We start from the raw sequence: 27,754 nt of genomic DNA, 5'->3' as shown, positions 1-27,754 counted from the left end.
TAAGCTACTTACAAGCATTCACCAGAAACTCACATGTGTTTCTCTGCAAGAGAAGCAATCTGTTCCAACACTTCAATTCACTGTGCAAAGTGAATGGAGTGTTGCCTCACTTTCGAAATGCTGTCCTTTCAGAGAAAAACACTTTCCTTTGAAAGTGCCTTAAGCTACTTACAAGCATTCAACAGAAACTCACATGCATTTCTCTGAAAGAGAAGCAGTCTGTTCCAACACTTCAATTCACTGTGCGAAGTGAATGGAGTGTTGCTTCACTTTCTAAATTCTGTCCTTTCAGAGAAAATCACTTTCCATTGAAAGTGCCTTAAACTACTTTCAAGCATTCAAAAAAACTCACATGCGTTTCTCTGAAAGAGAAGCAGTCTGTTCCAACACTTCAATTCACTGTACAAAGTGAAAGGAGTGTTGCTTCACTTTCTAAATGCTGTCCTTTCAGAGAAAATCACTTTCCTTTGAAAGTGCCTGAAGCTACTTGCAAGCATTAGGAAGAAACTCACATGCGTTTCTCTGAAAGAGAAGCAGTCTGTTCCAACACTTCAATTCACTGTGTGAAGTGAATGGAGTGTTGCCTCACTTTCTAAATGCTGTCCTTTCAGAGAAAATCACTTTCCTTTGAAAGTGCCTGAAGCTACTTGCAAGCATTAGGAAGAAACTCACATGCGTTTCTCTGAAAGAGAAGCAGTCTGTTCCAACACTTCAATTCACTGTGCGAAGTGAATGGAGTGTTGCTTCACTTTCTAAATGCTGTCCTTTCAGAGAAAATCACTTTCCTTTGAAAGAGCCTTAAGCTTCTTGGAAGCATTAGGTAGAAACTCACATGCGTTTCTCTGAAAGAGAAGCAGTCTGTTCCAACACTTCAATTCACTGTGCGAAGTGAATGGAGTGTTGCCTCACTTTCTAAATGCTGTCCTTTCAGAGAAAATCACTTTCCATTGAAAGTGCCTTAAACTACTTTCAAGCATTCACAAAAAACTCACATGTGTTTCTCTGAAAGAGAAGCAGTCTGTTCCAACACTTCAATTCACTGTGCGAAGTGAATGGAGTGTTGCTTCACTTTCTAAATGCTGTCCTTTCAGAGAAAATCACTTTCCATTTAAAGTGCCTTAAACTACTTTCAAGCATTCAAAAAAACTCACATGCGTTTCTCTGAAAGAGAAGCAGTCTGTTCCAACACTTCAATTCACTGTACAAAGTGAAAGGAGTGTTGCTTCACTTTCAAAATGCTGTCCTTTCAGAGAAAATCACTTTCCTTTGAAAGTGCCTTAAGCAACTTGCAAGCATTCACAAGAAACACTAATGCGTTTCTATGAAAGAGAAGCACTCTGTTCCAATACTTCAATTCACTGCACGAAGGGAATGGAGTGTTGCTTCACTTTCTAAATGCTGTCCTTTCAGAGAAAATCACTTTCCTTTGAAAGTGCCTTAAGCTACTTACAAGCATTCACCCAAAACTCACATGCGTTTCTCTGAAAGAGAAGCAGTCTGTTCCAACACTTCAATTCACTGTGCGAAGTGAATGGAGTGTTGCTTCACTTTCTAAATGCTGTCCTTTCAGAGAAAATCACTTTCCTTTGAAAGTGCCTTAAGCTACTTACAAGCATTCAACAGAAACTCACATGCATTTCTCTGAAAGAGAAGCAGTCTGTTCCAACACTTCAATTCACTGTACAAAGTGAATGGAGTGTTGCTTCACTTTCTAAATGCTGTCCTTTCAGAGAAAATCACTTTCCTTTGAAAGTGCCATAAGCTACTTGCAAGCGTTAGGAAGAAACTCACATGCGTTTCTCTGAAAGAGAAGCAGTCTGTTCCAACACTTCAATTCACTGTGTGAAGTGAATGAAGTGTTGCCTCACTTTCTAAATGCTGTTCTTTCAGAGAAAATCACTTTCCTTTGAAAGTGCCTGAAGCTACTTGCAAGCATTAGGAAGAAACTCACATGCGTTTCTCTGAAAGAGAAGCAGTCTATTCCAACACTTCAATTCACTGTGCGAAGTGAATGGAGTGTTGCTTCACTTTCTAAATGCTGTTCTTTCAGAGAAAATCACTTTCCTTTGAAAGTGCCTTAAGCTACTTGCAAGCATTAGGAAGAAACTCACATACGTTTCTCTGAAAGAGAAGCAGTCTGTTCCAACACTTCAATTCACTGTGCGAAGTGAATGGAATGTTGCTTCACTTTCTAAATTCTGTCCTCCCAGAGAAAATCACTTTCCATTGAAAGTGCCTTAAACTACTTTCAAGCATTCAAAAAAACTCACATGCGTTTCTCTGAAAGAGAAGCAGTCTGTTCCAACACTTCAATTCACTGTACAAAGTGAAAGGAGTGTTGCTTCACTTTCTAAATGCTGTCCTTTCAGAGAAAATCACTTTCCTTTGAAAGAGCCTTAAGCTACTTTGAAGCATTAGGAAGAAACTCACATGCGTTTTTCTGAAAGAGAAGCAGTCTGTTCCAACACTTCAATTCACTGTGCGAAGTGAATGGAGTGTTGCCTCACTTTCTAAATGCTGTCCTTTCAGAGAAAATCACGTTCCTTTGAAAATGCCTTAAGCTACTTACAATCATTCACCAGAAACTCACATGTGTTTCTCTGAAAGAGAAGCAATCTGTTCCAACACTTCAATTCACTGTGCAAAGTGAATGGAGTGTTGCCTCACTTTCGAAATGCTGCCCTTTCAGAGAAAATCACTTTCCTTTGAAAGTGCCTTAAGCTACTTACAAGCATTCAACAGAAACTCACATGCATTTCTCTGAAAGAGAAGCAGTCTGTTCCAACACTTCAATTCACTGTGCGAAGTGAATGGAGTGTTGCTTCACTTTCTAAATTCTGTCCTTTCAGAGAAAATCACTTTCCATTGAAAGTGCCTTAAACTACTTTCAAGCATTCAAAAAAACTCACATGCGTTTCTCTGAAAGAGAAGCAGTCTGTTCCAACACTTCAATTCACTGTACAAAGTGAAAGGAGTGTTGCTTCACTTTCTAAATGCTGTCCTTTCAGAGAAAATCACTTTCCTTTGAAAGAGCCTTAAGCTACTTGGAAGCATTAGGAAGAAACTCACATGCGTTTCTCTGAAAGAGAAGCAGTCTGTTCCAACACTTCAATTCACTGTGCGAAGTGAATGGAGTGTTGCCTCACTTTCTAAATGCTGTCCTTTCAGAGAAAATCACGTTCCTTTGAAAATGCCTTAAGCTACTTACAAGCATTCACCAGAAACTCACATGTGTTTCTCTGAAAGAGAAGCAATCTGTTCCAACACTTCAATTCACTGTGCAAAGTGAATGGAGTGTTGCCTCACTTTCGAAATGCTGCCCTTTCAGAGAAAATCACTTTCCTTTGAAAGTGCCTTAAGCTACTTACAAGCATTCAACAGAAACTCACATGCATTTCTCTGAAAGAGAAGCAGTCTGTTCCAACACTTCAATTCACTGTGCGAAGTGAATGGAGTGTTGCTTTACTTTCTAAATGCTGTCCTTTCAGAGAAAATCACTTGCCTTTGAAAGTGCCTTAAGCTACTTACAAGCATTCACCAGAAACTCACATGCGTTTCTCTGAAAGAGAAGCAGTCTGTTCCAATACTTCAATTCACTCTGCGAAGTGAATTGAGTGTTGCTTCACTTTCTAAATGCTGTCCTTTCAGAGAAAATCACTTTCCTTTGAAAGTGCCTGAAGCTACTTACAAGCGTTCAACAGAAACTCACATGCATTTCTCTGAAAGAGAAGCAGTCTGTTCCAACACTTCAATTCACTGTGCGAAGTGAATGGAGTGTAGCTTCACTTTCTAAATGCTGTCCTTTCAGAGAAAATCACTTTCCTTTGAAAGTGCCTTAAGCTACTTACAAGCATTCACCAGAAACTCACATGCGTTTCTCTGAAAGAGAAGCAGTCTGTTCCAACACGTCAATTCACTGTTCGAAATGAATGGAGTGTTACTTGAGTTTCTAAATGCTGTCCTATCAGAGAAAATCACTTTCCTTTTAAAGTGCCTTAAGCTACTTGCAAGCATTAGGAAGAAACTCACATGCGTTTCTCTGAAAGAGAAGCAGTCTGTTCCAACACTTCAATTCACTGTGCGAAGTGAATGGAGTGTTGCTTCACTTTCTAAATGCTGTCCTTTCAGAGAAAATCACTTTCCTTTGAAAGAGCCTTAAGCTACTTGGAAGCATTAGGAAGAAACTCACATGCGTTTCTCTGAAAGAGAAGCAGTCTGTTCCAACACTTCAATTCACTGTGCGAAGTGAATGGAGTGTTGCCTCACTTTCTAAATGCTGTCCTTTCAGAGAAAATCACTTTCCATTGAAAGTGCCTTAAACTACTTTCAAGCATTCACAAAAAACTCACATGCGTTTCTCTGAAAGAGAAGCAGTCTGTTCCAACACTTCAATTCACTGTGCGAAGTGAATGGAGTGTTGCTTCACTTTCTAAATTCTGTTTTTTCAGAGAAAATCACTTTCCATTGAAAGTGCCTTAAACTACTTTCAAGCATTCAAAAAAACTCACATGCGTTTCTCTGAAAGAGAAGCAGTCTGTTCCAACACTTCAATTCACTGTACAAAGTGAAAGGAGTGTTGCTTCACTTTCTAAATGCTGTCCTTTCAGAGAAAATCACTTTCCTTTAAAAGTGCCTTAAGCAAATTGCAAGCATTCACAAGAAACACTAATGCGTTTCTATGAAAGAGAAGCACTCTGTTCCAATACTTCAATTCACTCTGCGAAGTGAATGGAGTGTTGCTTCACTTTCTAAATGTTGTCCTTTCAGAGAAAATCACTTTCCTTTGAAAGTGCCTTAAGCTACTTGCAAGCATTAGGAAGAAACTCACATGCGTTTATCTGAAAGAGAAGCAGTCTGTTCCAACACTTCAATTCACTGTGCGAAGTGAATGGAGTGTTGCTTCACTTTCTAAATGCTGTCCTTTTAGAGAAAATCCCTTTCTTTGAATGTGCCTTAAGCTACTTACAAGCATTCAACAGAAACTCACATGCATTTCTCTGAAAGAGAAGCAGTCTGTTCCAACACTTCACTTCACTGTGCGAAGGGAATTGAGTGTTGCTTCACTTTCTAAATTATGTCCTTTCAGAGAAAATCACTTTACTTTGAAAGTGCCTTAAGCAACTTGCAAGCATTCACAAGAAAACTAATGCGTTTCTCTGAAAGAGAAGCACTCTGTTCCAACACTTCAATTCACTGCACGAAGGGAATGGAGTGTTGCTTCACTTTCTAAATGCTGCCCTTTCCGAGAAAATCACTTTCCTTTGAAAGTGTCTTAAGCTACTTACAAGCATTCACCAGAAATTCACATGCGTTTCCCTGAAACAGAAGCAGTGTGTTCCAACACTTCAATTCACTGTGCGAAGTGAATGGAGTGTTGCCTCACTTTCTAAATGCTGTCCTTTCAGAGAAAATCACTTTACATTGAAAGTGCCTTAAACTACTTTCAAGCATTCACAAAAAACTGACATGCGTTTCTCTGAAAGAGAAGCAGTCTGTTCCAACACTTCAATTCACTGTGCGAAGTGAATGGAGTGTTGCTTTACTTTCTAAAATCTGTCCTTTCAGAGAAAATCACTTGCCTTTGAAAGTGCCTTAAGATACTTACAAGCATTCACCAGAAACTCACATGCGTTTCTCTGAAAGAGAAGCAGTCTGTTCCAATACTTCAATTCACTCTGCGAAGTGAATTGAGTGTTGCTTCACTTTCTAAATGCTGTCCTTTCAGAGAAAATCACTTTCCTTTGAAAGTGCCTGAAGCTACTTACAAGCGTTCAACAGAAACTCACATGCATTTCTCTGAAAGAGAAGCAGTCTGTTCCAACACTTCAATTCACTGTTCGAAATGAATGGAGTGTTACTTGAGTTTCTAAATGCTATCCTATCAGAGAAAATCACTTTCCTTTTAAAGTGCCTTAAGCTACTTGCAAGCATTAGGTAGAAACTCACATGCGTTTCTCTGAAAGAGAAGCAGTCTGTTCCAACACTTCAATTCACTGTGCGAAGTGAATGGAGTGTTGCTTCACTTTCTAAATGCTGTCCTTTCAGAGAAAATCACTTTCCTTTGAAAGAGCCTTAAGCTACTTGGAAGCATTAGGAAGAAACTCACATGCGTTTCTCTGAAAGAGAAGCAGTCTGTTCCAACACTTTAATTCACTGTGCGAAGTGAATGGAGTGTTGCCTCACTTTCTAAATGCTGTCCTTTCAGAGAAAATCACTTTCCATTGAAAGTGCCTTAAACTACTTTCAAGCATTCACAAAAAACACACATGCGTTTCTCTGAAAGAGAAGCAGTCTGTTCCAACACTTCAATTCACTGTGCGAAGTGAATGGAGTGTTGCTTCACTTTCTAAATTCTGTTTTTTCAGAGAAAATCACTTTCCATTGAAAGTGCCTTAAACTACTTTCAAGCATTCAAAAAAACTCACATGCGTTTCTCTGAAAGAGAAGCAGTCTGTTCCAACACTTCAATTCACTGTACAAAGTGAAAGGAGTGTTGCTTCACTTTCTAAATGCTGTCCTTTCAGAGAAAATCACTTTCCTTTGAAAGTGCCTTAAGCAACTTGCAAGCATTCACAAGAAACACTAATGTGTTTCTATGAAAGAGAAGCACTCTGTTCCAATACTTCAATTCACTGCACGAAGGGAATGGAGTGTTGCTTCACTTTCTAAATGCTGTTCTTTCAGAGAAAATCACTTTCTTTTGAAAGTGCCTTAAGCTACTTGCAAGCATTAGGAAGAAACTCACATGCGTTTCTCTGAAAGAGAAGCAGTCTGTTCCAACACTTCAATTCACTGTGCGAAGTGAATGGAGTGTTGCTTCACTTTCTAAATTCTGTCCTCTCAGAGAAAATCACTTTCCATTGAAAGTGCCTTAAACTACTTTCAAGCATTCAAAAAAACTCACATGCGTTTCTCTGAAAGAGAAGCAGTCTGTTCCAACACTTCAATTCACTGTACAAAGTGAAAGGAGTGTTGTTTCACTTTCTAAATGCTGTCCTTTCAGAGAAAATCACTTTCCTTTGAAAGAGCCTTAAGCTACTTGGAAGCATTAGGAAGAAACACACATGTGTTTCTCTGAAAGAGAAGCAGTCTGTTCCAACACTTCAATTCACTGTGCGAAGTGAATGGAGTGTTGCCTCACTTTCGAAATGCTGTCCTTTCAGAGAAAATCACTTTCCTTTGAAAGTGCCTTAAGCTACTTACAAGCATTCACCTGAAACTCACATGCGTTTCTCTGAAAGAGAAGCAATCTGTTCCAGTACTTCAATTCACTGTGCAAAGTGAATGGAGTGTTGCTTCACTTTCTAAATGCTGTCCTTTCAGAGAAAATCACTTTCCTTTGAAAGTGCCTTAAGCTACTTACAAGCATTCAACAGAAACTCACATGCATTTCTCTGAAATAGAAGCAGTCTGTTCCAACACTTCAATTCACTGTGCGAAGTGAATTTAGTGTTACTTCACTTTCAAAATGCTGTCCTTTCAGAGAAAATCACTTTCCTTTGAAAGTGCCTTAAGCTACTTACAAGCATTCAACAGAAACTCACATGCGTTTCTCTGAAAGAGAAGCAGTCTGTTCCAACACTTCAATTCACTGTGCGAAGTGAATGGAGTGTTGCTTCACTTTCTAAATGCTGTCCTTTCAGAGAAAATCACTTTCCTTTGAAAGAGCCTTAAGCTACTTGCAAGCATTAGGAAGAAACTCACATGCGTTTCTCTGAAAGAGAAGCAGTCTGTTCCAACACTTCAATTCACTGTGAGAAGTGAATGGAGTGTTGCCTCACTTTCTAAATGCTGTCCTTTCAGAGAAAATCACTTTCCTTTGAAAGTGCCTTAAGCTACTTTCAAGCATTCAAAAAAACTCACATGCGTTTCTCTGAAAGAGAAGCAGTCTGTTCCAACACTTCAATTCACTGTGCGAAGTGAATGGAGTGTTGCTTCACTTTCTAAATGCTGTCCTTTCAGAGAAAATCACTTTCCTTTGAAAGTGCCTTAAGCTACTTTCAAGCATTCAAAAAAACTCACATGCGTTTCTCTGAAAGAGAAGCAGTCTGTTCCAACACTTCAATTCACTGTACAAAGTGAAAGGAGTGTTGCTTCACTTTCTAAATGCTGTCCTTTCAGAGAAATCACTTTCCTTTGAAAGTGCCTTAAGCAACTTGCAAGCTTTCACAAGAAACACTAATACGTTTCTATGAAAGAGAAGCACTCTGTTCCAATACTTCAATTCACTGCACGAAGGGAATGGAGTGTTGCTTCACTTTCTAAATGCTGTCCTTTCAGAGACAATCACTTTCCTTTGAAAGTGCCTTAAGCTACTTACAAGCATTTACCAGAAACTCACATGCGTTTCTCTGAAAGAGAAGCAGTCTGTTCCAACACTTCAATTCACTGTGCGAAGTGAATGGAGTGTTGCTTCACTTTCTAAATGCTGTCCTTTCAGAGAAAATCACTTTCCTTTGAAAGTGCCTTAAACTACTTTCAAGCATTCACAAAAAACTCACATGCGTTTCTCTGAAAGAGAAGCACTCTGTTCCAACACTTCAAATCACTGTACAAAGTGAATGGAGTGTTGCTTCACTTTCTAAATGCTGTCCTTTCAGAGAAAATCACTTTCCTTTGAAAGAGCCTTAAGCTACTTGGAAGCATTAGGAAGAAACACACATGCGTTTCTCTGAAAGAGAAGCAGTCTGTTCCAACACTTCAATTCACTGTGCGAAGTGAATGGAGTGTTGCCTCACTTTCTAAATGCTGTCCTTTCAGAGAAAATCACGTTCCTTTGAAAATGCCTTAAGCTACTTACAAGCATTCACCAGAAACTCACATGTGTTTCTCTGAAAGAGAAGCAATCTGTTCCAACACTTCAATTCACTGTGCAAAGTGAATGGAGTGTTGCCTCACTTTCGAAATGCTGCCCTTTCAGAGAAAATCACTTTCCTTTGAAAGTGCCTTAAGCTACTTACAAGAATTCAACAGAAACTCACATGCATTTCTCTGAAAGAGAAGCAGTCTGTTCCAACACTTCAATTCACTGTGCGAAGTGAATTTAGTGTTACTTCACTTTCAAAATGCTGTCCATTCAGAGAAAATTACTTTCCTTTGAAAGTGCCTTAAGCTACTTGCAAGCATTAGGAAGAAACTCACATGCGTTTCTCTGAAAGAGAAGCAGTCTGTTCCAACACTTCAATTCACTGTGCGAAGTGAATGGAGTGTTGCTTCACTTTCTAAATGCTGTCCTCTCAGAGAAAATCACTTTCCTTTGAAAGAGCCTTAAGCTACTTGGAAGCATTAGGAAGAAACTCACATGCGTTTCTCTGAAAGAGAAGCAGTCTGTTCCAACACTTCAATTCACTGTGTGAAGTGAATGGAGTGTTGCCTCACTTTCTAAATGCTGTCCTTTCAGAGAAAATCACTTTCCATTGAAAGTGCCTTAAACTACTTTCAAGCATTCACAAAAAACTCACATGCGTTTCTCTGAAAGAGAAGCAGTCTGTTCCAACACTTCAATTCACTGTGCGAAGTGAATGGAGTGTTGCTTCACTTTCTAAATTCTGTCCTTTCAGAGAAAATCACTTTCCATTGAAAGTGCCTTAAACTACTTTCAAGCATTCAAAAAAACTCGCATGCGTTTCTCTGAAAGAGAAGCAGTCTGTTCCAACACTTCAATTCACTGTACAAAGTGAAAGGAGTGTTGCTTCACTTTCTAAATGTTGTTCTTTCAGAGAAAATCACTTTCCTTTGAAAGTGCCTTAAGCTACTTGCAAGCATTAGGAAGAAACTCACATGCGTTTCTCTGAAAGAGAAGCAGTCTGTTCCAACACTTCAATTCACTGTGCGAAGTGAATGGAGTGTTGCTTCACTTTCTAAATGCTGTCCTTTCAGAGAAAATCACTTTCCTTTGAAAGTGCCTTAAGCTACTTACAAGCATTCACCAGAAACACACATGCGTTTCTCTGAAAGAGACGCAGTCTGTTCCAACACTTCAATTCACTGTGTGAAGTGAATGGAGTGTTGCTTCACTTTCTAAATGCTGTCCTTTCAGAGAAAATCACTTTCCTTTGAAAGTGCCTTAAACTACTTTCAAGCATTCACAAAAAACTCACATGCGTTTCTCTTAAAGAGAAGCACTCTGTTCCAACACTTCAATTCACTGTGTGAAGTGAATGGAGTGTTGCCTCACTTTCTAAATGCTGTCCTTTCAGAGAAAATCTCTTTCCTTTGAAAGTGCCTTAAGCTACTTACAAGCATTTAACAGAAACTCACATGCGTTTCTCTGAAAGAGAAGCAGTCTGTTCCAACACTTCAATTCACTGTACAAAGTGAAAGGAGTGTTGCTTCACTTTCTAAATGCTGTCCTTTCAGAGAAAATCACTTTCCTTTGAAAGAGCCATAAGCTACTTGGAAGCATTAGGAAGAAACTCACATGCGTTTCTCTGAAAGAGAAGCAGTCTGTTCCAACACTTCAATTCACTGTGCGAAGTGAATGGAGTGTTGCCTCACTTTCTAAATGCTGTCCTTTCAGAGAAAATCACTTTCCATTGAAAGTGCCTTAAACTACTTTCAAGCATTCACAAAAAACTCACATGCGTTTCTCTGAAAGAGAAGCAGTCTGTTCCAACACTTCAATTCACTGTGCGAAGTGAATGGAGTGTTGCTTAACTTTCTAAATTCTGTCCTTTCAGAGAAAATCACTTTCCATTGAAAGTGCCTTAAACTACTTTCAAGCATTCAAAAAAACTCACATGCGTTTCTCTGAAAGAGAAGCAGTCTATTCCAACACTTCAATTCACTGTACAAAGTGAAAGGAGTGTTGCTTCACTTTCTAAATGCTGTTCTTTCAGAGAAAATCACTTTCCTTTGAAAGTGCCTTAAGCTACTTGCAAGCATTAGGAAGAAACTCACATGCGTTTCTCTGAAAGAGAAGCAGTCTGTTCCAACATTTCAATTTACTGTGCGAAGTGAATAGAGTGTTGATTCACTTTCTAAATTCTGTCCTCTCAGAGAAAATCACTTTCCATTGAAAGTGCCTTAAACTACTTTCAAGCATTCAAAAAAACTCACATGCGTTTCTCTGAAAGAGAAGCAGTCTGTTCCAACACTTCAATTCACTGTACAAAGTGAAAGGAGTGTTGCTTCACTTTCTAAATGGTGTCCTTTCAGAGAAAATCACTTTCCTTTGAAAGAGCCTTAAGCTACTTGGAAGCATTAGGAAGAAACTCACATGCGTTTCTCTGAAAGAGAAGCAGTCTGTTCCAACACTTCAATTCACTGTGCGAAGTGAATGGAGTGTTGCCTCACTTTCTAAATGCTGTCCTTTCAGAGAAAATCACGTTCCTTTGAAAATGCCTTAAGCTACTTACAAGCATTCACCAGAAACTCACATGTGTTTCTCTGCAAGAGAAGCAATCTGTTCCAACACTTCAATTCACTGTGCAAAGTGAATGGAGTGTTGCCTCACTTTCGAAATGCTGTCCTTTCAGAGAAAAACACTTTCCTTTGAAAGTGCCTTAAGCTACTTACAAGCATTCAACAGAAACTCACATGCATTTCTCTGAAAGAGAAGCAGTCTGTTCCAACACTTCAATTCACTGTGCGAAGTGAATGGAGTGTTGCTTCACTTTCTAAATTCTGTCCTTTCAGAGAAAATCACTTTCCATTGAAAGTGCCTTAAACTACTTTCAAGCATTCAAAAAAACTCACATGCGTTTCTCTGAAAGAGAAGCAGTCTGTTCCAACACTTCAATTCACTGTACAAAGTGAATGGAGTGTTGCTTCACTTTCTAAATGCTGTCCTTTCAGAGAAAATCACTTTCCTTTGAAAGTGCCTGAAGCTACTTGCAAGCATTAGGAAGAAACTCACATGCGTTTCTCTGAAAGAGAAGCAGTCTGTTCCAACACTTCAATTCACTGTGTGAAGTGAATGGAGTGTTGCCTCACTTTCTAAATGCTGTCCTTTCAGAGAAAATCACTTTCCTTTGAAAGTGCCTGAAGCTACTTGCAAGCATTAGGAAGAAACTCACATGCGTTTCGCTGAAAGAGAAGCAGTCTGTTCCAACACTTCAATTCACTGTGCGAAGTGAATGGAGTGTTGCTTCACTTTCTAAATGCTGTCCTTTCAGAGAAAATCACTTTCCTTTGAAAGAGCCTTAAGCTACTTGGAAGCATTAGGTAGAAACTCACATGCGTTTCTCTGAAAGAGAAGCAGTCTGTTCCAACACTTCAATTCACTGTGCGAAGTGAATGGAGTGTTGCCTCACTTTCTAAATGCTGTCCTTTCAGAGAAAATCACTTTCCATTGAAAGTGCCTTAAACTACTTTCAAGCATTCACAAAAAACTCACATGTGTTTCTCTGAAAGAGAAGCAGTCTGTTCCAACACCTCAATTCACTGTGCGAAGTGAATGGAGTGTTGCTTCACTTTCTAAATGCTGTCCTTTCAGAGAAAATCACTTTCCATTTAAAGTGCCTTAAAATACTTTCAAGCATTCAAAAAAACTCACATGCGTTTCTCTGAAAGAGAAGCAGTCTGTTCCAACACTTCAATTCACTGTACAAAGTGAAAGGAGTGTTGCTTCACTTTCAAAATGCTGTCCTTTCAGAGAAAATCACTTTCCTTTGAAAGTGCCTTAAGCAACTTGCAAGCATTCACAAGAAACACTAATGCGTTTCTATGAAAGAGAAGCACTCTGTTCCAATACTTCAATTCACTGCACGAAGGGAATGGAGTGTTGCTTCACTTTCTAAATGCTGTCCTTTCAGAGAAAATCACTTTCCTTTGAAAGTGCCTTAAGCTACTTACAAGCATTCACCCAAAACTCACATGCGTTTCTCTGAAAGAGAAGCAGTCTGTTCCAACACTTCAATTCACTGTGCGAAGTGAATGGAGTGTTGCTTCACTTTCTAAATGCTGTCCTTTCAGAGAAAATCACTTTCCTTTGAAAGTGCCTTAAGCTACTTACAAGCATTCAACAGAAACTCACATGCATTTCTCTGAAAGAGAAGCAGTCTGTTCCAACACTTCAATTCACTGTACAAAGTGAATGGAGTGTTGCTTCACTTTCTAAATGCTGTCCTTTCAGAGAAAATCACTTTCCTTTGAAAGTGCCATAAGCTACTTGCAAGCGTTAGGAAGAAACTCACATGCGTTTCTCTGAAAGAGAAGCAGTCTATTCCAACACTTCAATTCACTGTGCGAAGTGAATGGAGTGTTGCTTCACTTTCTAAATGCTGTTCTTTCAGAGAAAATCACTTTCCTTTGAAAGTGCCTTAAGCTACTTGCAAGCATTAGGAAGAAACTCACATACGTTTCTCTGAAAGAGAAGCAGTCTGTTCCAACACTTCAATTCACTGTGCGAAGTGAATGGAATGTTGCTTCACTTTCTAAATTCTGTCCTCCCAGAGAAAATCACTTTCCATTGAAAGTGCCTTAAACTACTTTCAAGCATTCAAAAAAACTCACATGCGTTTCTCTGAAAGAGAAGCAGTCTGTTCCAACACTTCAATTCACTGTACAAAGTGAAAGGAGTGTTGCTTCACTTTCTAAATGCTGTCCTTTCAGAGAAAATCACTTTCCTTTGAAAGAGCCTTAAGCTACTTTGAAGCATTAGGAAGAAACTCACATGCGTTTTTCTGAAAGAGAAGCAGTCTGTTCCAACACTTCAATTCACTGTGCGAAGTGAATGGAGTGTTGCCTCACTTTCTAAATGCTGTCCTTTCAGAGAAAATCACGTTCCTTTGAAAATGCCTTAAGCTACTTACAATCATTCACCAGAAACTCACATGTGTTTCTCTGAAAGAGAAGCAATCTGTTCCAACACTTCAATTCACTGTGCAAAGTGAATGGAGTGTTGCCTCACTTTCGAAATGCTGCCCTTTCAGAGAAAATCACTTTCCTTTGAAAGTGCCTTAAGCTACTTACAAGCATTAGGAAGAAACTCACATGCGTTTCTCTGAAAGAGAAGCAGTCTGTTCCAACACTTCAATTCACTGTGCGAAGTGAATGGAGTGTTGCTTCACTTTCTAAATGCTGTCCTTTCAGAGAAAATCACTTTCCTTTGAAAGTGCCTTAAGCTACTTACAAGCATTCACAAAAAACTCACATGCGTTTCTCTGAAAGAGAAGCACTCTGTTCCAACACTTCAATTCACTGTACAAAGTGAACGGAGTGTTGCTTCCCTTTCTAAATGCTGTCCTTTCAGAGAAAATCACTTTCCTTTGAAAGTGCCATAAGCTACTTGCAAGCATTAGGAAGAAACTCACATGCGTTTCTCTGAAAGAGAAGCAGTCTGTTCCAACACTTCAATTCACTGTGTGAAGTGAATGGAGTGTTGCCTCACTTTCTAAATGCTGTCCTTTCAGAGAAAATCTCTTTCCTTTGAAAGTGCCTTAAGCTACTTACAAGCATTTAACAGAAACTCACATGCGTTTCTCTGAAAGAGAAGCAGTCTATTCCAACACTTCAATTCACTGTGCGAAGTGAATGGAGTGTTGCTTCACTTTCTAAATGCTGTTCTTTCAGAGAAAATCACTTTCCTTTGAAAGAGCCTTAAGCTACTTGCAAGCATTAGGAAGAAACTCACATACGTTTCTCTGAAAGAGAAGCAGTCTGTTCCAACACTTCAATTCACTGTGCGAAGTGAATGGAGTGTTGCTTCACTTTCTAAATTCTGTCCTCCCAGAGAAAATCACTTTCCATTGAAAGTGCCTTAAACTACTTTCAAGCATTCAAAAAAACTCACATGCATTTCTCTGAAAGAGAAGCAGTCTGTTCCAACACTTCAATTCACTGTACAAAGTGAAAGGAGTGTTGCTTCACATTCTAAATGCTGTCCTTTCAGAGAAATTCACTTTCCTTTGAAAGAGCCTTAAGCTACTTGGAAGCATTAGGAAGAAACTCACATGCGTTTCTCTGAAAGAGAAGCAGTCTGTTCCAACACTTCAATTCACTGTGCGAAGTGAATGGAGTGTTGCCTCACTTTCTAAATGCTGTCCTTTCAGAGAAAATCACGTTCCTTTGAAAATGCCTTAAGCTACTTACGATCATTCACCAGAAACTCACATGTGTTTCTCTGAAAGAGAAGCAATCTGTTCCAACACTTCAATTCACTGTGCAAAGTGAATGGAGTGTTGCCTCACTTTCGAAATGCTGCCCTTTCAGAGAAAATCACTTTCCTTTGAAAGTGCCTTAAGCTACTTACAAGCATTCAACAGAAACTCACATGCATTTCTCTGAAAGAGAAGCAGTCTGTTCCAACACTTCAATTCACTGTGCGAAGTGAATGGAGTGTTGCTTCACTTTCTAAATTCTGTCCTTTCAGAGAAAATCACTTTCCATTGAAAGTGCCTTAAACTACTTTCAAGCATTCAAAAAAACTCACATGCGTTTCTCTGAAAGAGAAGCAGTCTGTTCCAACACTTCAATTCACTGTACAAAGTGAATGGAGTGTTGCTTCACTTTCTAAATGCTGTTCTTTCAGACAAAATCACTTTCCTTTGAAAGTGCCTTAAGCTACTTACAAGCATTAGGAAGAAACTCACATGCGTTTCTCTGAAAGAGAAGCAGTCTGTTCCAACACTTCAATTCACTGTGCGAAGTGAATGGAGTGTTGCTTCACTTTCTAAATGCTGTCCTTTCAGAGAAAATCACTTTCCTTTGAAAGTGCCTTAAGCTACTTACAAGCATTCACCAGAAACACACATGCGTTTCTCTGAAAGAGACGCAGTCTGTTCCAACACTTCAATTCACTGTGTGAAGTGAATGGAGTGTTGCTTCACTTTCTAAATGCTGTCCTTTCAGAGAAAATCACTTTCCTTTGAAAGTGCCTTAAACTACTTTCAAGCATTCACAAAAAACTCACATGCGTTTCTCTGAAAGAGAAGCACTCTGTTCCAACACTTCAATTCACTGTACAAAGTGAACGGAGTGTTGCTTCCCTTTCTAAATGCTGTCCTTTCAGAGAAAATCACTTTCCTTTGAAAGTGCCATAAGCTACTTGCAAGCATTAGGAAGAAACTCACATGCGTTTCTCTGAAAGAGAAGCAGTCTGTTCCAACACTTCAATTCACTGTGTGAAGTGAATGGAGTGTTGCCTCACTTTCTAAATGCTGTCCTTTCAGAGAAAATCTCTTTCCTTTGAAAGTGCCTTAAGCTACTTACAAGCATTTAACAGAAACTCACATGCGTTTCTCTGAAAGAGAAGCAGTCTATTCCAACACTTCAATTCACTGTGCGAAGTGAATGGAGTGTTGCTTCACTTTCTAAATGCTGTTCTTTCAGAGAAAATCACTTTCCTTTGAAAGAGCCTTAAGCTACTTGCAAGCATTAGGAAGAAACTCACATACGTTTCTCTGAAAGAGAAGCAGTCTGTTCCAACACTTCAATTCACTGTGCGAAGTGAATGGAGTGTTGCTTCACTTTCTAAATTCTGTCCTCCCAGAGAAAATCACTTTCCATTGAAAGTGCCTTAAACTACTTTCAAGCATTCAAAAAAACTCACATGCGTTTCTCTGAAAGAGAAGCAGTCTGTTCCAACACTTCAATTCACTGCACAAAGTGAAAGGAGTGTTGCTTCACTTTCTAAATGCTGTCCTTTCAGAGAAAATCACTTTCCTTTGAAAGAGCCTTAAGCTACTTGGAAGCATTAGGAAGAAACTCACATGCGTTTCTCTGAAAGAGAAGCAGTCTGTTCCAACACTTCAATTCACTGTGCGAAGTGAATGGAGTGTTGCCTCACTTTCTAAATGCTGTCCTTTCAGAGAATATCACGTTCCTTTGAAAATGCCTTAAGCTACTTACAAGCATTCACCAGAAACTCACATGTGTTTCTCTGCAAGAGAAGCAATCTGTTCCAACACTTCAATTCACTGTGCAAAGTGAATGGAGTGTTGCCTCACTTTCGAAATGCTGTCCTTTCAGAGAAAAACACTTTCCTTTGAAAGTGCCTTAAGCTACTTACAAGCATTCAACAGAAACTCACATGCATTTCTCTGAAAGAGAAGCAGTCTGTTCCAACACTTCAATTCACTGTGCGAAGTGAATGGAGTGTTGCTTCACTTTCTAAATTCTGTCCTTTCAGAGAAAATCACTTTCCATTGAAAGTGCCTTAAACTACTTTCAAGCATTCAAAAAAACTCACATGCGTTTCTCTGAAAGAGAAGCAGTCTGTTCCAACACTTCAATTCACTGTACAAAGTGAATGGAGTGTTGCTTCACTTTCTAAATGCTGTCCTTTCAGAGAAAATCACTTTCCTTTGAAAGTGCCTGAAGCTACTTGCAAGCATTAGGAAGAAACTCACATGCGTTTCTCTGAAAGAGAAGCAGTCTGTTCCAACACTTCAATTCACTGTGTGAAGTGAATGGAGTGTTGCCTCACTTTCTAAATGCTGTCCTTTCAGAGAAAATCACTTTCCTTTGAAAGTGCCTGAAGCTACTTGCAAGCATTAGGAAGAAACTCACATGCGTTTCTCTGAAAGAGAAGCAGTCTGTTCCAACACTTCAATTCACTGTGCGAAGTGAATGGAGTGTTGCTTCACTTTCTAAATGCTGTCCTTTCAGAGAAAATCACTTTCCTTTGAAAGAGCCTTAAGCTTCTTGGAAGCATTAGGTAGAAACTCACATGCGTTTCTCTGAAAGAGAAGCAGTCTGTTCCAACACTTCAATTCACTGTGCGAAGTGAATGGAGTGTTGCCTCACTTTCTAAATGCTGTCCTTTCAGAGAAAATCACTTTCCATTGAAAGTGCCTTAAACTACTTTCAAGCATTCACAAAAAACTCACATGTGTTTCTCTGAAAGAGAAGCAGTCTGTTCCAACACTTCAATTCACTGTGCGAAGTGAATGGAGTGTTGCTTCACTTTCTAAATGCTGTCCTTTCAGAGAAAATCACTTTCCATTTAAAGTGCCTTAAACTACTTTCAAGCATTCAAAAAAACTCACATGCGTTTCTCTGAAAGAGAAGCAGTCTGTTCCAACACTTCAATTCACTGTACAAAGTGAAAGGAGTGTTGCTTCACTTTCAAAATGCTGTCCTTTCAGAGAAAATCACTTTCCTTTGAAAGTGCCTTAAGCAACTTGCAAGCATTCACAAGAAACACTAATGCGTTTCTATGAAAGAGAAGCACTCTGTTCCAATACTTCAATTCACTGCACGAAGGGAATGGAGTGTTGCTTCACTTTCTAAATGCTGTCCTTTCAGAGAAAATCACTTTCCTTTGAAAGTGCCTTAAGCTACTTACAAGCATTCACCCAAAACTCACATGCGTTTCTCTGAAAGAGAAGCAGTCTGTTCCAACACTTCAATTCACTGTGCGAAGTGAATGGAGTGTTGCTTCACTTTCTAAATGCTGTCCTTTCAGAGAAAATCACTTTCCTTTGAAAGTGCCTTAAGCTACTTACAAGCATTCAACAGAAACTCACATGCATTTCTCTGAAAGAGAAGCAGTCTGTTCCAACACTTCAATTCACTGTACAAAGTGAATGGAGTGTTGCTTCACTTTCTAAATGCTGTCCTTTCAGAGAAAATCACTTTCCTTTGAAAGTGCCATAAGCTACTTGCAAGCGTTAGGAAGAAACTCACATGCGTTTCTCTGAAAGAGAAGCAGTCTGTTCCAACACTTCAATTCACTGTGTGAAGTGAATGAAGTGTTGCCTCACTTTCTAAATGCTGTTCTTTCAGAGAAAATCACTTTCCTTTGAAAGTGCCTGAAGCTACTTGCAAGCATTAGGAAGAAACTCACATGCGTTTCTCTGAAAGAGAAGCAGTCTATTCCAACACTTCAATTCACTGTGCGAAGTGAATGGAGTGTTGCTTCACTTTCTAAATGCTGTTCTTTCAGAGAAAATCACTTTCCTTTGAAAGTGCCTTAAGCTACTTGCAAGCATTAGGAAGAAACTCACATACGTTTCTCTGAAAGAGAAGCAGTCTGTTCCAACACTTCAATTCACTGTGCGAAGTGAATGGAATGTTGCTTCACTTTCTAAATTCTGTCCTCCCAGAGAAAATCACTTTCCATTGAAAGTGCCTTAAACTACTTTCAAGCATTCAAAAAAACTCACATGCGTTTCTCTGAAAGAGAAGCAGTCTGTTCCAACACTTCAATTCACTGTACAAAGTGAAAGGAGTGTTGCTTCACTTTCTAAATGCTGTCCTTTCAGAGATAATCACTTTCCTTTGAAAGAGCCTTAAGCTACTTTGAAGCATTAGGAAGAAACTCACATGCGTTTTTCTGAAAGAGAAGCAGTCTGTTCCAACACTTCAATTCACTGTGCGAAGTGAATGGAGTGTTGCCTCACTTTCTAAATGCTGTCCTTTCAGAGAAAATCACGTTCCTTTGAAAATGCCTTAAGCTACTTACAATCATTCACCAGAAACTCACATGTGTTTCTCTGATTGAGAAGCAATCTGTTCCAACACTTCAATTCACTGTGCAAAGTGAATGGAGTGTTGCCTCACTTTCGAAATGCTGCCCTTTCAGAGAAAATCACTTTCCTTTGAAAGTGCCTTAAGCTACTTACAAGCATTCAACAGAAACTCACATGCATTTCTCTGAAAGAGAAGCAGTCTGTTCCAACACTTCAATTCACTGTGCGAAGTGAATGGAGTGTTGCTTCACTTTCTAAATTCTGTCCTTTCAGAGAAAATCACTTTCCATTGAAAGTGCCTTAAACTACTTTCAAGCATTCAAAAAAACTCACATGCGTTTCTCTGAAAGAGAAGCAGTCTGTTCCAACACTTCAATTCACTGTACAAAGTGAAAGGAGTGTTGCTTCACTTTCTAAATGCTGTCCTTTCAGAGAAAATCACTTTCCTTTGAAAGAGCCTTAAGCTACTTGGAAGCATTAGGAAGAAACTCACATGCGTTTCTCTGAAAGAGAAGCAGTCTGTTCCAACACTTCAATTCACTGTGCGAAGTGAATGGAGTGTTGCCTCACTTTCTAAATGCTGTCCTTTCAGAGAAAATCACGTTCCTTTGAAAATGCCTTAAGCTACTTACAAGCATTCACCAGAAACTCACATGTGTTTCTCTGAAAGAGAAGCAATCTGTTCCAACACTTCAATTCACTGTGCAAAGTGAATGGAGTGTTGCCTCACTTTCGAAATGCTGCCCTTTCAGAGAAAATCACTTTCCTTTGAAAGTGCCTTAAGCTACTTACAAGCATTCAACAGAAACTCACATGCATTTCTCTGAAAGAGAAGCAGTCTGTTCCAACACTTCAATTCACTGTGCGAAGTGAATGGAGTGTTGCTTTACTTTCTAAATGCTGTCCTTTCAGAGAAAATCACTTGCCTTTGAAAGTGCCTTAAGCTACTTACAAGCATTCACCAGAAACTCACATGCGTTTCTCTGAAAGAGAAGCAGTCTGTTCCAATACTTCAATTCACTCTGCGAAGTGAATTGAGTGTTGCTTCACTTTCTAAATGCTGTCCTTTCAGAGAAAATCACTTTCCTTTGAAAGTGCCTGAAGCTACTTACAAGCGTTCAACAGAAACTCACATGCATTTCTCTGAAAGAGAAGCAGTCTGTTCCAACACTTCAATTCACTGTGCGAAGTGAATGGAGTGTAGCTTCACTTTCTAAATGCTGTCCTTTCAGAGAAAATCACTTTCCTTTGAAAGTGCCTTAAGCTACTTACAAGCATTCACCAGAAACTCACATGCGTTTCTCTGAAAGAGAAGCAGTCTGTTCCAACACGTCAATTCACTGTTCGAAATGAATGGAGTGTTACTTGAGTTTCTAAATGCTGTCCTATCAGAGAAAATCACTTTCCTTTTAAAGTGCCTTAAGCTACTTGCAAGCATTAGGAAGAAACTCACATGCGTTTCTCTGAAAGAGAAGCAGTCTGTTCCAACACTTCAATTCACTGTGCGAAGTGAATGGAGTGTTGCTTCACTTTCTAAATGCTGTCCTTTCAGAGAAAATCACTTTCCTTTGAAAGAGCCTTAAGCTACTTGGAAGCATTAGGAAGAAACTCACATGCGTTTCTCTGAAAGAGAAGCAGTCTGTTCCAACACTTCAATTCACTGTGCGAAGTGAATGGAGTGTTGCCTCACTTTCTAAATGCTGTCCTTTCAGAGAAAATCACTTTCCATTGAAAGTGCCTTAAACTACTTTCAAGCATTCACAAAAAACTCACATGCGTTTCTCTGAAAGAGAAGCAGTCTGTTCCAACACTTCAATTCACTGTGCGAAGTGAATGGAGTGTTGCTTCACTTTCTAAATTCTGTTTTTTCAGAGAAAATCACTTTCCATTGAAAGTGCCTTAAACTACTTTCAAGCATTCAAAAAAACTCACATGCGTTTCTCTGAAAGAGAAGCAGTCTGTTCCAACACTTCAATTCACTGTACAAAGTGAAAGGAGTGTTGCTTCACTTTCTAAATGCTGTCCTTTCAGAGAAAATCACTTTCCTTTAAAAGTGCCTTAAGCAAATTGCAAGCATTCACAAGAAACACTAATGCGTTTCTATGAAAGAGAAGCACTCTGTTCCAACACTTCAATTCACTGCACGCAGGGAATGGAGTGTTGCCTCACTTTCTAAATGCTGTCCTTTCAGAGAAAATCACTTTCCTTTGAAAGTGCCTTAAGCTACTTACAAGCATTCACCAGAAACTCACATGCATTTCTCTGAAAGAGAAGCAGTCTGTTCCAACACTTCAATTCACTGTGCAAAGTGAATGGAGTGTTGCTTCACTTTCTAAATTCTGTCCTTTCAGAGAAAGTCACTTTCCTTTGAAAGTGCCTTAAACTCCTTTCAAGCAGTCACAAAAAACTCACATGCGTTTCTCTTAAAGAGAAGCAGTCTGTTCCAACACTTCAATTCACTGTGCAAAGTGAATGGAGTGTTGCTTCAGTTTCTAAATGCTGTCCTTTCAGAGAAAATCACTTTCCTTTGAAAGTGCCTTAAGCAACTTGCAAGCATTCACAAGAAACTCACATGCGTTTCTCTGAAAGAGAAGCAGTCTGTTCCAACACTTCAATTCACTGTGCGAAGTGAATGGAGTGTTGCTTCACTTTCTAAATGCTGTCCTTTCAGAGAGAATCACTTTCCTTTGAAAGTGCCTTAAGCTACTTACAAGCATTCACAAGAAACTCACATGCGTTTCTATGAAAGAGAAGCACTCTGTTCCAATACTTCAATTCACTCTGCGAAGTGAATGGAGTGTTGCTTCACTTTCTAAATGTTGTCCTTTCAGAGAAAATCACTTTCCTTTGAAAGTGCCTTAAGCTACTTGCAAGCATTAGGAAGAAACTCACATGCGTTTATCTGAAAGAGAAGCAGTCTGTTCCAACACTTCAATTCACTGTGCGAAGTGAATGGAGTGTTGCTTCACTTTCTAAATGCTGTCCTTTTAGAGAAAATCCCTTTCTTTGAATGTGCCTTAAGCTACTTACAAGCATTCAACAGAAACTCACATGCATTTCTCTGAAAGAGAAGCAGTCTGTTCCAACACTTCACTTCACTGTGCGAAGGGAATTGAGTGTTGCTTCACTTTCTAAATTATGTCCTTTCAGAGAAAATCACTTTACTTTGAAAGTGCCTTAAGCAACTTGCAAGCATTCACAAGAAAACTAATGCGTTTCTCTGAAAGAGAAGCACTCTGTTCCAACACTTCAATTCACTGCACGAAGGGAATGGAGTGTTGCTTCACTTTCTAAATGCTGCCCTTTCCGAGAAAATCACTTTCCTTTGAAAGTGTCTTAAGCTACTTACAAGCATTCACCAGAAATTCACATGCGTTTCCCTGAAACAGAAGCAGTGTGTTCCAACACTTCAATTCACTGTGCGAAGTGAATGGAGTGTTGCCTCACTTTCTAAATGCTGTCCTTTCAGAGAAAATCACTTTACATTGAAAGTGCCTTAAACTACTTTCAAGCATTCACAAAAAACTGACATGCGTTTCTCTGAAAGAGAAGCAGTCTGTTCCAACACTTCAATTCACTGTGCGAAGTGAATGGAGTGTTGCTTTACTTTCTAAAATCTGTCCTTTCAGAGAAAATCACTTGCCTTTGAAAGTGCCTTAAGATACTTACAAGCATTCACCAGAAACTCACATGCGTTTCTCTGAAAGAGAAGCAGTCTGTTCCAATACTTCAATTCACTCTGCGAAGTGAATTGAGTGTTGCTTCACTTTCTAAATGCTGTCCTTTCAGAGAAAATCACTTTCCTTTGAAAGTGCCTGAAGCTACTTACAAGCGTTCAACAGAAACTCACATGCATTTCTCTGAAAGAGAAGCAGTCTGTTCCAACACTTCAATTCACTGTGCGAAGTGAATGGAGTGTAGCTTCACTTTCTAAATGCTGTCCTTTCAGAGAAAATCACTTTCCTTTGAAAGTGCCTTAAGCTACTTACAAGCATTCACCAGAAACTCACATGCGTTTCTCTGAAAGCGAAGCAGTCTGTTCCAACACGTCAATTCACTGTTCGAAATGAATGGAGTGTTACTTGAGTTTCTAAATGCTATCCTATCAGAGAAAATCACTTTCCTTTTAAAGTGCCTTAAGCTACTTGCAAGCATTAGGTAGAAACTCACATGCGTTTCTCTGAAAGAGAAGCAGTCTGTTCCAACACTTCAATTCACTGTGCGAAGTGAATGGAGTGTTGCTTCACTTTCTAAATGCTGTCCTTTCAGAGAAAATCACTTTCCTTTGAAAGAGCCTTAAGCTACTTGGAAGCATTAGGAAGAAACTCACATGCGTTTCTCTGAAAGAGAAGCAGTCTGTTCCAACACTTTAATTCACTGTGCGAAGTGAATGGAGTGTTGCCTCACTTTCTAAATGCTGTCCTTTCAGAGAAAATCACTTTCCATTGAAAGTGCCTTAAACTACTTTCAAGCATTCACAAAAAACACACATGCGTTTCTCTGAAAGAGAAGCAGTCTGTTCCAACACTTCAATTCACTGTGCGAAGTGAATGGAGTGTTGCTTCACTTTCTAAATTCTGTTTTTTCAGAGAAAATCACTTTCCATTGAAAGTGCCTTAAACTACTTTCAAGCATTCAAAAAAACTCACATGCGTTTCTCTGAAAGAGAAGCAGTCTGTTCCAACACTTCAATTCACTGTACAAAGTGAAAGGAGTGTTGCTTCACTTTCTAAATGCTGTCCTTTCAGAGAAAATCACTTTCCTTTGAAAGTGCCTTAAGCAACTTGCAAGCATTCACAAGAAACACTAATGTGTTTCTATGAAAGAGAAGCACTCTGTTCCAATACTTCAATTCACTGCACGAAGGGAATGGAGTGTTGCTTCACTTTCTAAATGCTGTTCTTTCAGAGAAAATCACTTTCTTTTGAAAGTGCCTTAAGCTACTTGCAAGCATTAGGAAGAAACTCACATGCGTTTCTCTGAAAGAGAAGCAGTCTGTTCCAACACTTCAATTCACTGTGCGAAGTGAATGGAGTGTTGCTTCACTTTCTGAATTCTGTCCTCTCAGAGAAAATCACTTTCCATTGAAAGTGCCTTAAACTACTTTCAAGCATTCAAAAAAACTCACATGCGTTTCTCTGAAAGAGAAGCAGTCTGTTCCAACACTTCAATTCACTGTACAAAGTGAAAGGAGTGTTGTTTCACTTTCTAAATGCTGTCCTTTCAGAGAAAATCACTTTCCTTTGAAAGAGCCTTAAGCTACTTGGAAGCATTAGGAAGAAACACACATGTGTTTCTCTGAAAGAGAAGCAGTCTGTTCCAACACTTCAATTCACTGTGCGAAGTGAATGGAGTGTTGCCTCACTTTCGAAATGCTGTCCTTTCAGAGAAAATCACTTTCCTTTGAAAGTGCCTTAAGCTACTTACAAGCATTCACCTGAAACTCACATGCGTTTCTCTGAAAGAGAAGCAATCTGTTCCAGTACTTCAATTCACTGTGCAAAGTGAATGGAGTGTTGCTTCACTTTCTAAATGCTGTCCTTTCAGAGAAAATCACTTTCCTTTGAAAGTGCCTTAAGCTACTTACAAGCATTCAACAGAAACTCACATGCATTTCTCTGAAATAGAAGCAGTCTGTTCCAACACTTCAATTCACTGTGCGAAGTGAATTTAGTGTTACTTCACTTTCAAAATGCTGTCCTTTCAGAGAAAATCACTTTCCTTTGAAAGTGCCTTAAGCTACTTACAAGCATTCAACAGAAACTCACATGCGTTTCTCTGAAAGAGAAGCAGTCTGTTCCAACACTTCAATTCACTGTGCGAAGTGAATGGAGTGTTGCTTCACTTTCTAAATGCTGTCCTTTCAGAGAAAATCACTTTCCTTTGAAAGAGCCTTAAGCTACTTGCAAGCATTAGGAAGAAACTCACATGCGTTTCTCTGAAAGAGAAGCAGTCTGTTCCAACACTTCAATTCACTGTGCGAAGTGAATGGAGTGTTGCTTCACTTTCTAAATGCTGTCCTTTCAGAGAAAATCACTTTCCTTTGAAAGAGCCTAAAGCTACTTGGAAGCATTAGGAAGAAACTCACATGCGTTTCTCTGAAAGAGAAGCAGTCTGTTCCAACACTTCAATTCACTGTGAGAAGTGAATGGAGTGTTGCCTCACTTTCTAAATGCTGTCCTTTCAGAGAAAATCACTTTCCTTTGAAAGTGCCTTAAGCTACTTTCAAGCATTCAAAAAAACTCACATGCGTTTCTCTGAAAGAGAAGCAGTCTGTTCCAACACTTCAATTCACTGTGCGAAGTGAATGGAGTGTTGCTTCACTTTCTAAATGCTGTCCTTTCAGAGAAAATCACTTTCCTTTGAAAGTGCCTTAAGCTACTTTCAAGCATTCAAAAAAACTCACATGCGTTTCTCTGAAAGAGAAGCAGTCTGTTCCAACACTTCAATTCACTGTACAAAGTGAAAGGAGTGTTGCTTCACTTTCTAAATGCTGTCCTTTCAGAGAAATCACTTTCCTTTGAAAGTGCCTTAAGCAACTTGCAAGCTTTCACAAGAAACACTAATACGTTTCTATGAAAGAGAAGCACTCTGTTCCAATACTTCAATTCACTGCACGAAGGGAATGGAGTGTTGCTTCACTTTCTAAATGCTGTCCTTTCAGAGACAATCACTTTCCTTTGAAAGTGCCTTAAGCTACTTACAAGCATTTACCAGAAACTCACATGCGTTTCTCTGAAAGAGAAGCAGTCTGTTCCAACACTTCAATTCACTGTGCGAAGTGAATGGAGTGTTGCTTCACTTTCTAAATGCTGTCCTTTCAGAGAAAATCACTTTCCTTTGAAAGTGCCTTAAACTACTTTCAAGCATTCACAAAAAACTCACATGCGTTTCTCTGAAAGAGAAGCACTCTGTTCCAACACTTCAAATCACTGTACAAAGTGAATGGAGTGTTGCTTCACTTTCTAAATGCTGTCCTTTCAGAGAAAATCACTTTCCTTTGAAAGAGCCTTAAGCTACTTGGAAGCATTAGGAAGAAACACACATGCGTTTCTCTGAAAGAGAAGCAGTCTGTTCCAACACTTCAATTCACTGTGCGAAGTGAATGGAGTGTTGCCTCACTTTCTAAATGCTGTCCTTTCAGAGAAAATCACGTTCCTTTGAAAATGCCTTAAGCTACTTACAAGCATTCACCAGAAACTCACATGTGTTTCTCTGAAAGAGAAGCAATCTGTTCCAACACTTCAATTCACTGTGCAAAGTGAATGGAGTGTTGCCTCACTTTCGAAATGCTGCCCTTTCAGAGAAAATCACTTTCCTTTGAAAGTGCCTTAAGCTACTTACAAGCATTCAACAGAAACTCACATGCATTTCTCTGAAAGAGAAGCAGTCTGTTCCAACACTTCAATTCACTGTGCGAAGTGAATTTAGTGTTACTTCACTTTCAAAATGCTGTCCATTCAGAGAAAATTACTTTCCTTTGAAAGTGCCTTAAGCTACTTGCAAGCATTAGGAAGAAACTCACATGCGTTTCTCTGAAAGAGAAGCAGTCTGTTCCAACACTTCAATTCACTGTGCGAAGTGAATGGAGTGTTGCTTCACTTTCTAAATGCTGTCCTCTCAGAGAAAATCACTTTCCTTTGAAAGAGCCTTAAGCTACTTGGAAGCATTAGGAAGAAACTCACATGCGTTTCTCTGAAAGAGAAGCAGTCTGTTCCAACACTTCAATTCACTGTGTGAAGTGAATGGAGTGTTGCCTCACTTTCTAAATGCTGTCCTTTCAGAGAAAATCACTTTCCATTGAAAGTGCCTTAAACTACTTTCAAGCATTCACAAAAAACTCACATGCGTTTCTCTGAAAGAGAAGCAGTCTGTTCCAACACTTCAATTCACTGTGCGAAGTGAATGGAGTGTTGCTTCACTTTCTAAATTCTGTCCTTTCAGAGAAAATCACTTTCCATTGAAAGTGCCTTAAACTACTTTCAAGCATTCAAAAAAACTCGCATGCGTTTCTCTGAAAGAGAAGCAGTCTGTTCCAACACTTCAATTCACTGTACAAAGTGAAAGGAGTGTTGCTTCACTTTCTAAATGTTGTTCTTTCAGAGAAAATCACTTTCCTTTGAAAGTGCCTTAAGCTACTTGCAAGCATTAGGAAGAAACTCACATGCGTTTCTCTGAAAGAGAAGCAGTCTGTTCCAACACTTCAATTCACTGTGCGAAGTGAATGGAGTGTTGCTTCACTTTCTAAATGCTGTCCTTTCAGAGAAAATCACTTTCCTTTGAAAGTGTCTTAAGCTACTTACAAGCATTCACCAGAAACACACATGCGTTTCTCTGAAAGAGACGCAGTCTGTTCCAACACTTCAATTCACTGTGTGAAGTGAATGGAGTGTTGCTTC

The sequence above is a fragment of the Myodes glareolus genome, chromosome 11 (genome assembly GCF_982192425.1).
Source record: "Myodes glareolus chromosome 11, mMyoGla1.1, whole genome shotgun sequence".
NCBI classification, from domain to species: domain Eukaryota; kingdom Metazoa; phylum Chordata; class Mammalia; order Rodentia; family Cricetidae; genus Myodes; species Myodes glareolus.
Note: the sequence above shows the minus strand (reverse complement) of the source record.